Consider the following 11,445-nt stretch of genomic DNA (forward strand, 5'->3'; position numbering starts at 1 on the left):
TAGAAGCATCATAATTATACCATGTACATTATACACCTCAATAAAATAGTATTGATTACATTAAGGTATACCAACAAGGCAAATATTTCCCCCCAAGACTTAAATATATGTACAAATCATATTTCTCTATCGCCTTCCCTTTACTCTAGGTTTTTTAATTAAAAGAAGATGTCTGAGTGCGCATCTTATCCCAAGCCACACTTTACAGTGAAATGGCGTTTGTTTGTTTATCATTCATACTACGTTGCACATTGTGAATTATGAATAAACAACTTTATATGCAATATGCAACAATAGTGTGAAACTATAACTAGTCTTGGGAAACAATATTGGCACCAGAACATCGCTCGGCCACACCTTTCGACGTCCCCGTCGACATTGTTGTCCTAACTACTGTGTAGCCTAACCAATGTGTAGGGTAGCTAACTACAGATATTTAGCCATGTCCACTTGCAATCCGCGAGTACGGATCCGTGGTTATAGTAGCCCCAAACACAAACACAGGACAAGACCACAACAAGTAGAAGACCAAAGCCAGGATCAAAATAGGAAGGAGAAAGGTATGAAGGGAGATAGGATAGTACATATGGTTCTAAATCAGACTTGTTCTGGTGGGTGAGGAACTGTATCTCTTTGAGCACATGAGGCAGCCTGTTTACATTCACGGTAGAAACACTGAATGAAGGTAATAAAAAGGGTCGTAACTGGGACGAGAAGTTCACCGACAAGGTTAGATGGTGCTTGTTAGGTAGAACTGCTATCACTTTACTGTGTAACTCACAATAATCGGGTGCAACATAGTAACCCTTTACCGTAAGGAACTGGTTTTGTGAGGCACATGTAAGTGTTACGTCCTCTGTCTCAGGAAAGAAGAAGTGTTGTTTCGCATGTACATAAGCATGGAAAACTGACTTCAATTGAATGGGTTGGAAGGTGCAATGTTGCAGTGTAGAGGAAATGTTTGTGTCCAACAAGGTCATCTTACATTTCTCTACCCTTGACGGAATGAAGACAAAACGGAGAGCAGGACATACATGGAGATCAAGAAAACACTTCTCAAATTCATTCACAGTCGTTTCGGCAATATACCCTTTGTCATCCGACATAAGAATAACAAGTGTATTGTTAGTAGTAGCAAAAGGGAAAGGAATGAACCGCCATACATGGTATTTTACAGCATTCCTCATAGGTACCAATATCAGGATGCCATCGTGGGTCAACTGGGCCTCTAACAATGGGTAATAACATTCCAGTTGACTCATACCAAAAGTGGCGTATATCCATGTTTCACCATAGCTACGTCAAGAGCATTGATTAAAATGTGAGTAGAAAGCAATAAAGCATTAACCCTATTCAAACTTGCATCGATTAAGCCGTCCACCATATTGCCTGCATGCGACTCCAAAGCAGTGGTTGACTCGTCGAGAGCATGTAAGTACTCAGCGATTAACACTAAGTTAGCCAGGGTTAGTAAGGTGGTTTGGATGTTGTTCACAAGTCCTACAAGATGGTTGGTAGTCTTAGTTATCTCGTTAGCTTTGTTAGTGAACTCACCTAACTGTTCTTACATGTGTACGATTAGCCTGTTATTCGCCTTTGCCGCCATTGTCAAATCATGCATCTGTCTACCCAATTGCACTACGTCCTTGTCTAGCACTGTACCACAAGGCTTTTGAGACAGGATACTTAGGAGATCCACAAGTCCTCTCTTAGTACATGCATGGACATGCTTGGAAAGATCAGAATCTGCATTTGGTAAAGCAACATGCAATTTAGTGAGCCTGTCTGTGAGCCTTACTATATGTCCAGTGTGAAGCTCGGTTATACCATGCAAGGTTTGTACCAAAACTTCATTATTTGAGATCGTCAACTGCGGGTTCCGATTGAAAAACTTATCGACTTTCGACAGTTGTTGTCTGAGGTGAAACAATCCCTTAGAGACCTCTTGTATCTGGAGCTTGGAGATATCCTTCCAAATGGGCTCTTCAGTGCTCCTGGCATCAATGCAGTCGTGTCCGTGTCTGACGTCGTTCCATAGGTCCACTCCAAGCAACGCGAGAGGAGTACAAGCCACATGTTTTTAAGAGAAGATACTCCCTTAATCACTCTTACTGTGGGATCGTAACTTGCTGCAATACTCTTGGTTAGGGATAGGTACGGACGACAACATAGACTGTGACAATTGGTTAATTAGGTTTAGCTCTTGATTTACTGGTTTGATCTTGTCAGCATGTACTGCCTCCTGAGTTCCATCAGCATCATTCCGTAATTGATAAGTATGTCCATGCACGTGTTCCACAATGGTATATGGTCCGCGGAACTTAGGTCTGAGCTTGGAAGTTCTCTCAGGGTTATTGATCATAACCTTCTGGCCTATCTCCATCTTTTCTTGACTACCTTTGTGTTGTTTCACCATCATCTCCGCTCTTGAGGCTTTTAGTCTTTTTCGTACTTCACTATATATGCATTGAAACTTTGTAAGCTGAACTTTTGGCGTAATTCTCTTGATTATACACTGGGATAAGAGGTCCAGCTAGCAAATCGTGGGGTAACACCTTCTCCTCTCCATACAGGATATAATGAGGAGATTTCCCCATTGACGAATTTTCTGAGGAGTTGATGGTCGCCGTTACATGTGGCAACCAGTCTTGCCAGCCGGGTTGAACCGAAATTGCTGGTCTCAAGACTTCCAGTATCTTCCTGTTTGTCCTTTCCACCAGGCCATTGCTCTTGGGACTGTAAGGCGCAACATAGACCTGCCCCACCCCATAAGCACGACAGATTTCCTCTAACACTTTGTTATGAAATTCATTGCTATTATCGCTGAGCAATACCTTAGGTGTTGAGCTGGGAGAAATCGCTGAGGTTATAAAAGCGTGCGCCACCTCCTCTGTAGTTTTCGTCTGTAAAGGTGCTAAACCAGTGAATCGCGAAAAATAGTCCACTGCCACTAATACATAGCTTGAGCCTTGATGACTCCTCGGTAATGCTAAGAGATCAATGGAGACTGTATCCCACGGTTTTTCTGGTAGGGGATACTCCAAATGGGAGTCGGAGGTTCTGTTGTTTCTTACATTTCCATGCACTTGACACATTAACTAACGTGGGCTTCTATGTCCTTCCTTATGGTTGGCCAATAGTATTTCTTTCTTGCCTCACGTATATATGTGTCAGTTCCAGGATGACCCGCTTGAGGTACATCATGAGCCAACTGTAACACGGCTTGCTGTAGTGTAGTAGGAACAACCAACTAATACACAGTATCCTTCCCAGGGGGCTGTTTATATAAAGGTCCCGTTGAAGATGGAAGTGAGTCATCGGTACTGCAAGTTCATGTAGACATGACTCATCGCTAGACTCCAAGATGACTCAAGACCACAGCGTATCCTTATGTTGTTCCGCCTTTACTGTGTCCGGGGAAATCCCAGAAAGAGGGATATCCTCAGATATGGCAGCAGCAATATTTCTAATCAGAGCAATGGCAATGACATTTTGTCAGCCTGGTAAATATCTGACCTCTGGATCAAACTCCATTACCTCGCTGAACCAATGCGCGACCTTACCGTGCAAGTTCTTCCCCTGAAACAAGTTGCGTATGGGTGCATAATCCATTAAAAACAATTATCCGGTACCTGAAAATGATATCCCAGAAATGTCCTAACGCCCACACGACTGCTAATGTTTCCATCTGCGTTACCACGTAATGCTTGTCTGGGGGTCTTAGTGCCCTACTGGCATACGCAATGGTATGCGTTTTGCCTTCCTCATCCTTTTGCTGTAACACCGCTCCCAGTTCCAAACCTGAGGCATCTGTGCACAGGTAAAGAGGTTGAGTATAATTAGGAAACGCTAACATGGGAGTCTCTGTCATGGCTTTCGAGGTCGTTGAAGTTTTTCTCTTCCGATGGTCCCCATTGCCATGCAGCATCCTTCTTTTGTAGCACTGTCAATGGTGATGCGATAGCAGCATAATTGTGGACAAAGCTCCTGTAAAAAACAGTGAGCCCTAAGAATGAGCGAACATCGTCCTTGGACTTGGGGGTAGAGAAATTTACCATAAGTGCAACCTTATCCGGCAGAGCCCCAATGCCATCGTCATCAACTAAGTGCCCTAGAAATAAATCGCACTTTGATAGCTTGATTTTCAGACCCGCTGATCTTAAGGTTTCCATCACTCGTTTTAACTTACAAAAATGAGTCTCCATGTTTTGGCTTACTATTATTAAGTCATCTAGATATGCTAGGACGTCCTGCCCAATATGTCACCAAACAACTTATTTATCATCTGAAATGTCAGAGGAGCATTACTCAGTCCAAAAGGCATCCGGAGAAATTCAAAGTGCCCACGGTGAGTGCTAAAGGCAGTATATATGTGATGCGACTCTTCGGTCAGCTCCACCTGCCAATACTCTGACGCTAGATCCAGGCAGCTGAACAAATTTACCCAAGGACTAGCCAGTCTCTGAGATGCGGAATCGGGTAATGATCCAGTATGGTTACCTTGTTCACTTGCCGAAAATCTATAACAGGTATCACACCACTGTCCTTTTTAGGTACTAGAAAGAGTGGTGCTCCAAGGTGAAGAAGAAGGCTGAATGACTTCATCATGAAGCATCTTTTCAACTTTCTTTTCCACTGCTTTCCTTTGGCTGTGTGGTAGGTGGTATGCAGGTACATAAATTGGATTTATACCAGGGCACAACCCAATGATGCCACCTTGTCCGTCCTACCTAGCGGTTCTGGAAGTGCCACTTTGTTCGGAGAATTCTTAAGAAATGCTAGTAACCGCGATTTATGGGCAATGTTATCTGTTACCTTCACGTATTGTTCTAGCAGCTTTTCTCTCCAAAAACATGTAGGTCCGACTGAGTCGTTTGTGATGTGACTACGGGAGAGATCACTGGTACGTCGTTGACTTCCTTTATAGGGGCACCATAGGACATCAAGTCGCCTATATAACATCCATCTCTGAGCTTAACTGCGCCACCACTCATATTTGCGATGAAGAGGGGCATCTTCTGATCTGGTCCGACATTACTCAGGGTGGATAGCAACAATGCCTTATGTTTTACGGTCTCTGTTAAACATACCACATCAATTCCCTCCGATACATCAGGTACTCGGACAGGAATTTTGCAGACAGTTGACTGGGTAAGTGGTGATTCCCACTCACTTAGCCCTGACCCGCTTCTAATCCATACCATCTGTTTCGTGTGCATCCGGGGACTCCCTTGATGTTTCACTTGTCGGGGTCACAACTGGTTGAATGGCTACTGATTGGATGCTAGTTCCAGCTTGCGTTGCTGAGGGACTAAAGCCTACAACTCTATTCCATTAAAGGAAATAGAATGTCTCTGAGGGTGTATAATTACATTATACTCCTCCATGGATTCAAAGCCCAATTACCCATCAGCTGGCAGAGGGAAATCCTCAACCACATAAATGTAGCACATAACAGAGGAGATCGTCATTTACCTGCCCTCAGTGTCAACGGTACCTGGCTTACGATTTTCATTTTACTCTGTCACACCTGTCAAAATTACGTCAGGTGCTGACAACGTCCAATGAGCTCGAGGCATTTCATACTTCAGCCTCTCTAGCGCTTTACTAAAAATAATATTTGCACATGCTCCAGTGTCCACTATCAAAGATACCTGGCTTTTCCCTATGATCCAAGGTATTGAGAGCAAATCCACCTTTTAATAGCTGCCACACACGAATCGGTGGACTGGACGTTTTTGTTTACTTCTGCGTTTGGTCCTAAGCTTTTCCCAAAGTAACCTGGTTGCCCAGTTTTTCCTGATTTGCAAGAACAATTGAGCAATAGTCCAAAGAATAAGGACACCTCCCATGGATGACACACCATCTCTGCACTTTTGGCTTTACGGCCTTGGTCTTTTGATGTGGAGAACTAGTAGCTGTATCTCTCCAGCCTGAAGTTTGCAAGGCTTTGCTAGCTTCTGCATAGCATATGCCTGCCTTCACCAAAGCTTGACTTTCAGTACAGTTAGGATGCTGCTGTGCTATATCTATGAACCTAAACAACCAAGCATCCAACATGTAGCAGTCGCTTGCACAAGTGTTTGAGGTTTCCTTAAACTTATGGGCAGCAGGCCCGGTTTGAAAGTTGTATTCATCTTCCCCAGTAAACTGAAAACTCAGTTGGGCTCTAGGCACCACCTTTATACAATCTGGGTTCGAAGGTGCCTGAACAAACTGTCCTTGGGACTTAACAGGCGCTACAGGAGGTAAAGTTGAAGGAACGTTAGCAGTAGCCAGATTAGTGGTCACCATATTAGGTTCATGCCATGTAGAAGGAAAATTCACCTGAGTTTGCAGGGCAATACTGTTAGTATTCATGCCCCATGTATTAGCTGAAAGATCCTGGGTTTGCACACTAGTACTGTTAGTATTCATGACCCATGTATTAGCAAAAAGATCCTGGGTTTGCATGTCAGTACTGTTAGTATTCATGTCCCATGTATTAGCTGAAAGATCCTGGGTCTGCATGCCAATACTGTTGGTATTCATGCCCCATGTATTAGCTGAAAGATCCTGGGTTTGCACACCAGTACTGTTAGTATTCATGACCCATGTATTAGCAGAAAGATTCTGGGTTTGCATGCCAATACTGTTAATATTCATGCTCCACGGATTAACAGAAGGAACATTAGCAAATAAATGGTCTTGTCCTTGCTGTCCAGTGGTTAATGGTGAATTGAACATGCCTGAGGTGTAAGTGGGTATTTGAGTGGTAGCATTAATATCAGAGATTATTGGACCTTGAGTATCTGGTTGAGAGGCCAAGGGTGCTGTTGTACCCTGTTCATCCACAGTCTCATCGCTAGGAGTACCCTTATTAGCAAGACTAGTGGCCATTTTGGACCTAACGGAACTTTCAGGAACTGTTGAATAAGAACGACCAGAATGCAAATGTAATGTGTTAAGTCCCCACTATCCAGTTCCTCAGAAGTGTCCTGACTATCTTCAGCCCAAGATATCCTTCACTGTTAAGTTTGAATACTCGTAACCAAAGTCTCAGTCCAAAGTCTCAATTCACTCACAAAATTCTGAATCTAATTCACTAGACTCTACTTCCGTCGTGGGTGGTTTGTCTGAATATCCCCTTAATTTGTTCCCACTTCTCCACTATATCCATCTAACCTTGTCAGAATTTAATCCCTCCCTGTACAGGAAAAATTAAACCGACACAAATAGATTAGTTATGGCTTTGATCAATAGAGAATGGGATGCAGGCAAGACGTACAGAAAATGTATGTATTGAGGGGAAACTGAGAAACCTTTATATATGTTTTTTTTCACATATTATCTAACTAACGTGCTGCAAAAAGTGTGTCTGAAGGTTCACTGTGCATGTAAACAAACCTAGGTTTCATATGAGCTGAAGTTCCCGCGTAGATTCGTACTGCAAGTCCACACGCTCTGCAAGGTTTCTCCTCCAACCACACGACGATCCACCACCCATGGTGGTCCTCGGGTGACTGCCAGTCTTGCCGCAGGCTTGCGAGGCGGAGGCAACCACACCGTGTAAAGCCACACACACCACCCTGTCGGACTCCAGCCTCCAGAGTTCCTAGATGTGTCTAGACGATCCAACCCTTCACTGCACTGGCCTCGGGATGAGGGTGAGATAATTGCCAGTTCGCGCTTGAAGGTAGAGATATCTCGCCAGGCAGAGATGGAGAGAGAACGAGTTTTACTGTGATATCTGCTCTACTTACTCACTACACAATTAGTCCCTTTGCACAGGAGAGTAAGATTCTGTTTCACCTGCAGGATCACGAGCGATTGCACCTTGTCGTATCCCAGCACGGAACACCAAGCGTCGTTGCACCATTGGCACCAAAAATAGGTTTCATCCCACCGCTGCCACCAAATTATGTATCTGCCGCATAGGAATCTCGCCACTGTAATCGTTTCGGCTATGGAATTCCTCAACTAGTCACTGATATATATTAGCTTGGAACCCCACAGCTGATCATCAGTTTATTATATATCAGCTGAGTCGTGACCTCACAGTTCCAAGCAAGATTATAACGTTGCTCCTGGTTAAGTCACCTCCGGCTGACACACTCCACCAAAACGTCTTCTTACACACTGGAGATGGTGGGAATCGGTGTAGAATCCTGTTGAAGGAATGTAGAGGCAGAATATGCAGGAGAAGAGAAACTGAGCAGATTAACTCTCTATTTATTGGCCACAGAAAAATACAACTGCGACACAGAGAGAGCTCAGAGTTGTACGTCCCTCTCGTTTGATTGACACGTGCTTTCTGCTGTTAGCCGCCTTCCCCCACTGGGGAGTGGCACTGGAATCAGCATAAAATAGAGATGCCAAACCCCACAGACAACTGGGATTTATACATGAATAGAAGCATCATAATTATACCATGTACATTATACACCTCAATAAAATAGTATTGATTACATTAAGGTATACCAACAAGGTAAATATTTCCCCCAAGACTTAAACATATATACGAATCATATTTCTCTATCGCCTTCCCTTTACTCTAGGTTTTTAAATTAAAAGAAGATGTCTGAGTGCGCATCTTATCCCAAGCCACACTTTACAGTGAAATGGCGTTTGCTTGTTTATCATTCATACTACGTTGCACATTGTTAACTATGAATAAACAACTATAACTAGTCTTGGGAAACAATATTGGCACCAGAACATGTTGTCATTGTGTTCTTGTTGTGGTGTTGTTGTTGTGGTGGTGGTGGTGGTGCTGTTGTTGTCGTTGTTCTTGTTGTTGTTGTGCTGTCGGTGGTGGTGCTGTTGTTGTGGTGGTGCTGTTGTTGTTGTGGTGGTGGTGGTGATCCTGTTGTTGTTGTGGTGGTTGTGGTGCTGTTGTTGTTGTGGTGGTGGTGGTGTTGTTGTTGTGGTGGTGGTGGTGGTGCTGTTGTTGTTGTTGTGGTGGTTGTGCTGTTGTTGTGGCGGTGCTGTTCTGGTTGTTGTGGTGATGCTGTTGTTGGTGGTGTTGTGGTCTTGTTGTTGTTGTTGTGGTGGTGGTGGTGTTGGTGGTGGTGCTGTTGTTGTGGTGGTGTTGGTGGTGGTGCTGTTGTTGTGGTAGTGGTGCTGTTGTTTATTGTGGTGGTGGTGGTGGTGGTGGTTGAGCTGTTGTTGTTGTTGTGGTGGTGGTGGTGCAGTTGTTGTGGTGATGGTGGTGGTACTGTTTTGTGTCATAGTGTTGTTGTTGCTGTTGTTGTTGTCGTGGTGGTGGTGGTGTGGTGGTGTAGTTGTGGTGGTGGTGGTGGTTTTGTTGTGGTGGTGGTGGTGGTTTTGTTGTGGTGGTGGTGCTGTAGTTGTTGTGGTGGTGGTGTTATGTTGTTGTTGTTGTTGTTGTGGTGGTGGTGGTGGTGGTGGTGGTGTTGTTGTGGTGGTGGTGTTGTTGTTGTGGTGGTGGTGTTGTTGTTGTGGTGGTGGTGTTGTTGTTGTGGTAGTTGTGTTGTTGTTGTTGTGGTGTGGTGGTGTTGTTGTTGTTGTGGTGGTGGTGGTGGTGTTGTTGTTGTGGTGGTGGTGCTGTTGTTGTGGTGTTGTTGTTGTTGTGGTGGTGGTGTTGTTGTGGTGGTGGTGGTGCTGATGTTGTGGTGATGGTGGTGTTGTGTTGTTGTTGTTGTGGTAGTGGTGGTGGTGGTGGTGGTGGTGTGTTGTTGTTGTTGTTGTTGTTGTTGTGGTGGTGGTGGTGGTGTTGTTGTGTTGTTGTTGTTGTGGTGTTGTTGTTGTTGTGGTGGTGGTGGTGGTGGTGTTGTTGTTGTGGTGGTGGTGCTGGTGGTGGTGGTGGTGGTGTTCCTGTGGTGTTGTTGTTGTTGTGCTTGTGTTGTTGTTGTGGTGATGTTGTTTTGGTGGTGGTGGTGGTGGTGGTGTTGTTGTGGTGCCGGTGGTTGTGTTGTTCTCGTGGTGGTGGTGCTGCTGCTGTTGTTGTTGTGGTGGTGGTGGTGTTGTTGTTGTTGTGGTGGTGGTGGTGGTGTTTTTGTGATGGTGGTGGTGATGCTGTTGTGGTGGTAGTGGTGGTGGTGCTGTTGTTGTTGTGGTGGTGGTGCTGTTATTGTTATGGTGATGGTGGTGTTATTGTTGCTGTTGTGGTTGTGGTTGTGCTGTTGTTGTAGTGGTGGAGGTGGTGGTGGTGGTGCTGTTGTAGTTATTGTGGTTGTGATGGTGCTGTTGTTGTTATGGTGGTGGTGGTGCTGTTGTTGTTGTGGTGGTGGTGCTGTTGTTTTTGTGGTGGTGGTGGTGTTATTGTTGCTGTTGTGGTTGTGGTGGTGCTGTTGTTGTAGTGGTGGTGGTGGTGCTGCTGTTGTTGTTGAGGTGGTGCTGTTGTTGTTGTGGTGGTGGTGGTGGTGCTGTTGTTGTTGTTGTGATGGTGGTGGTGCTGCTGTTGTTGTTGTGGTGGTGGTGTTGTTGTGGTGGTGGTGTTGTTGTTGCGGTGGTGTTGTTGTAATAGTGGTGGTGTTGTTGTTGTGGTGGTGGTGGTGCTGTTGTTGTTGTGGTGATGGTATTGGTGTTGTTTTTTGTGTTGTGGTGGTGTTGTTGTTGTTGTTGTGGTGGTGGTGGTGGTTGAGGTGGTGTTGTGGTGGTGTAGTTGTGGTGGTGGTGGTTGTGTTGTTGTGGTGGTTGTGCTGCTGTTGTTGTGGTGATGGTGTTGTGGTGTTGTTGTTGTTTTTGTTATGGTGGTGGTGTTGTGGTGGTGGTGATGTTGTTGTTGTTGTTGTTTTGATGGTGGTGGTGGTGGTGTCGTTGTGGTGGTGGTGATCTTGTTGTTGTTGTTGTGTTGTTGTTGTTGTTGTGGTGGTGGTGGTGGTGGTGGTGTTCTTGTTGTGGTGGTGGTGCTGTTGTTATTGTGGTGTTGTTGTTGTTGTTCTGGTGGTGGTGTTGTTGTTGTTGTGGTGGTGGTGGTGTTGTTGTGGTGGTGATGCTGCTGTTGTTGTTGTGGTGGTGTTGTGGTGGTGGTTTAGTTGTTCTTGTTGTTGGTGTTGTTGTTGTTGTTGTGGTGGTGGTGGTGGTGGTGTTGTGTTGTTGTTGTTGTTGTTGTTGTGTTGTTGTTGTTGTTGTTGTGTTGTTGTTGTTGTTCCTGTTGTGCTGTTGTTGTTATGCTGGTGGTGGTGTTGTGGTGATGTTGTTGTTGTGGTATTGTTGTTGTTGTGTTGTTGTTGTTGTTGTTGTTGTGGTGGTGGTGGTGGTGTTGTTGTTCTTGTGGTGGTGGTGGTGGTGCTGTTGTTGTGGTGGTGGTGCTGTTGTTGTTGTGATGGTGATGGTGTTGTTGTTGTTGTGGTGGTGGTGGTGGCGCTGTTGTTGTTGTGGTGGTGGTGGTGGTGCTGTTGTTGTGGTGGTGGTAGTGGTGCTGTTGTTGTTGTGGTGGTGGTGCTGTTGTTGTGGTTGTGGTGGTGGTGCTATTGTTGCTGTTGTGGTTGTGGTGGTGCT

This window comes from Coenobita brevimanus, chromosome 2 (assembly GCF_032717465.1).
Source record: "Coenobita brevimanus isolate Jiangsu-jjx chromosome 2, ASM3271746v2, whole genome shotgun sequence".
NCBI classification, from domain to species: domain Eukaryota; kingdom Metazoa; phylum Arthropoda; class Malacostraca; order Decapoda; family Coenobitidae; genus Coenobita; species Coenobita brevimanus.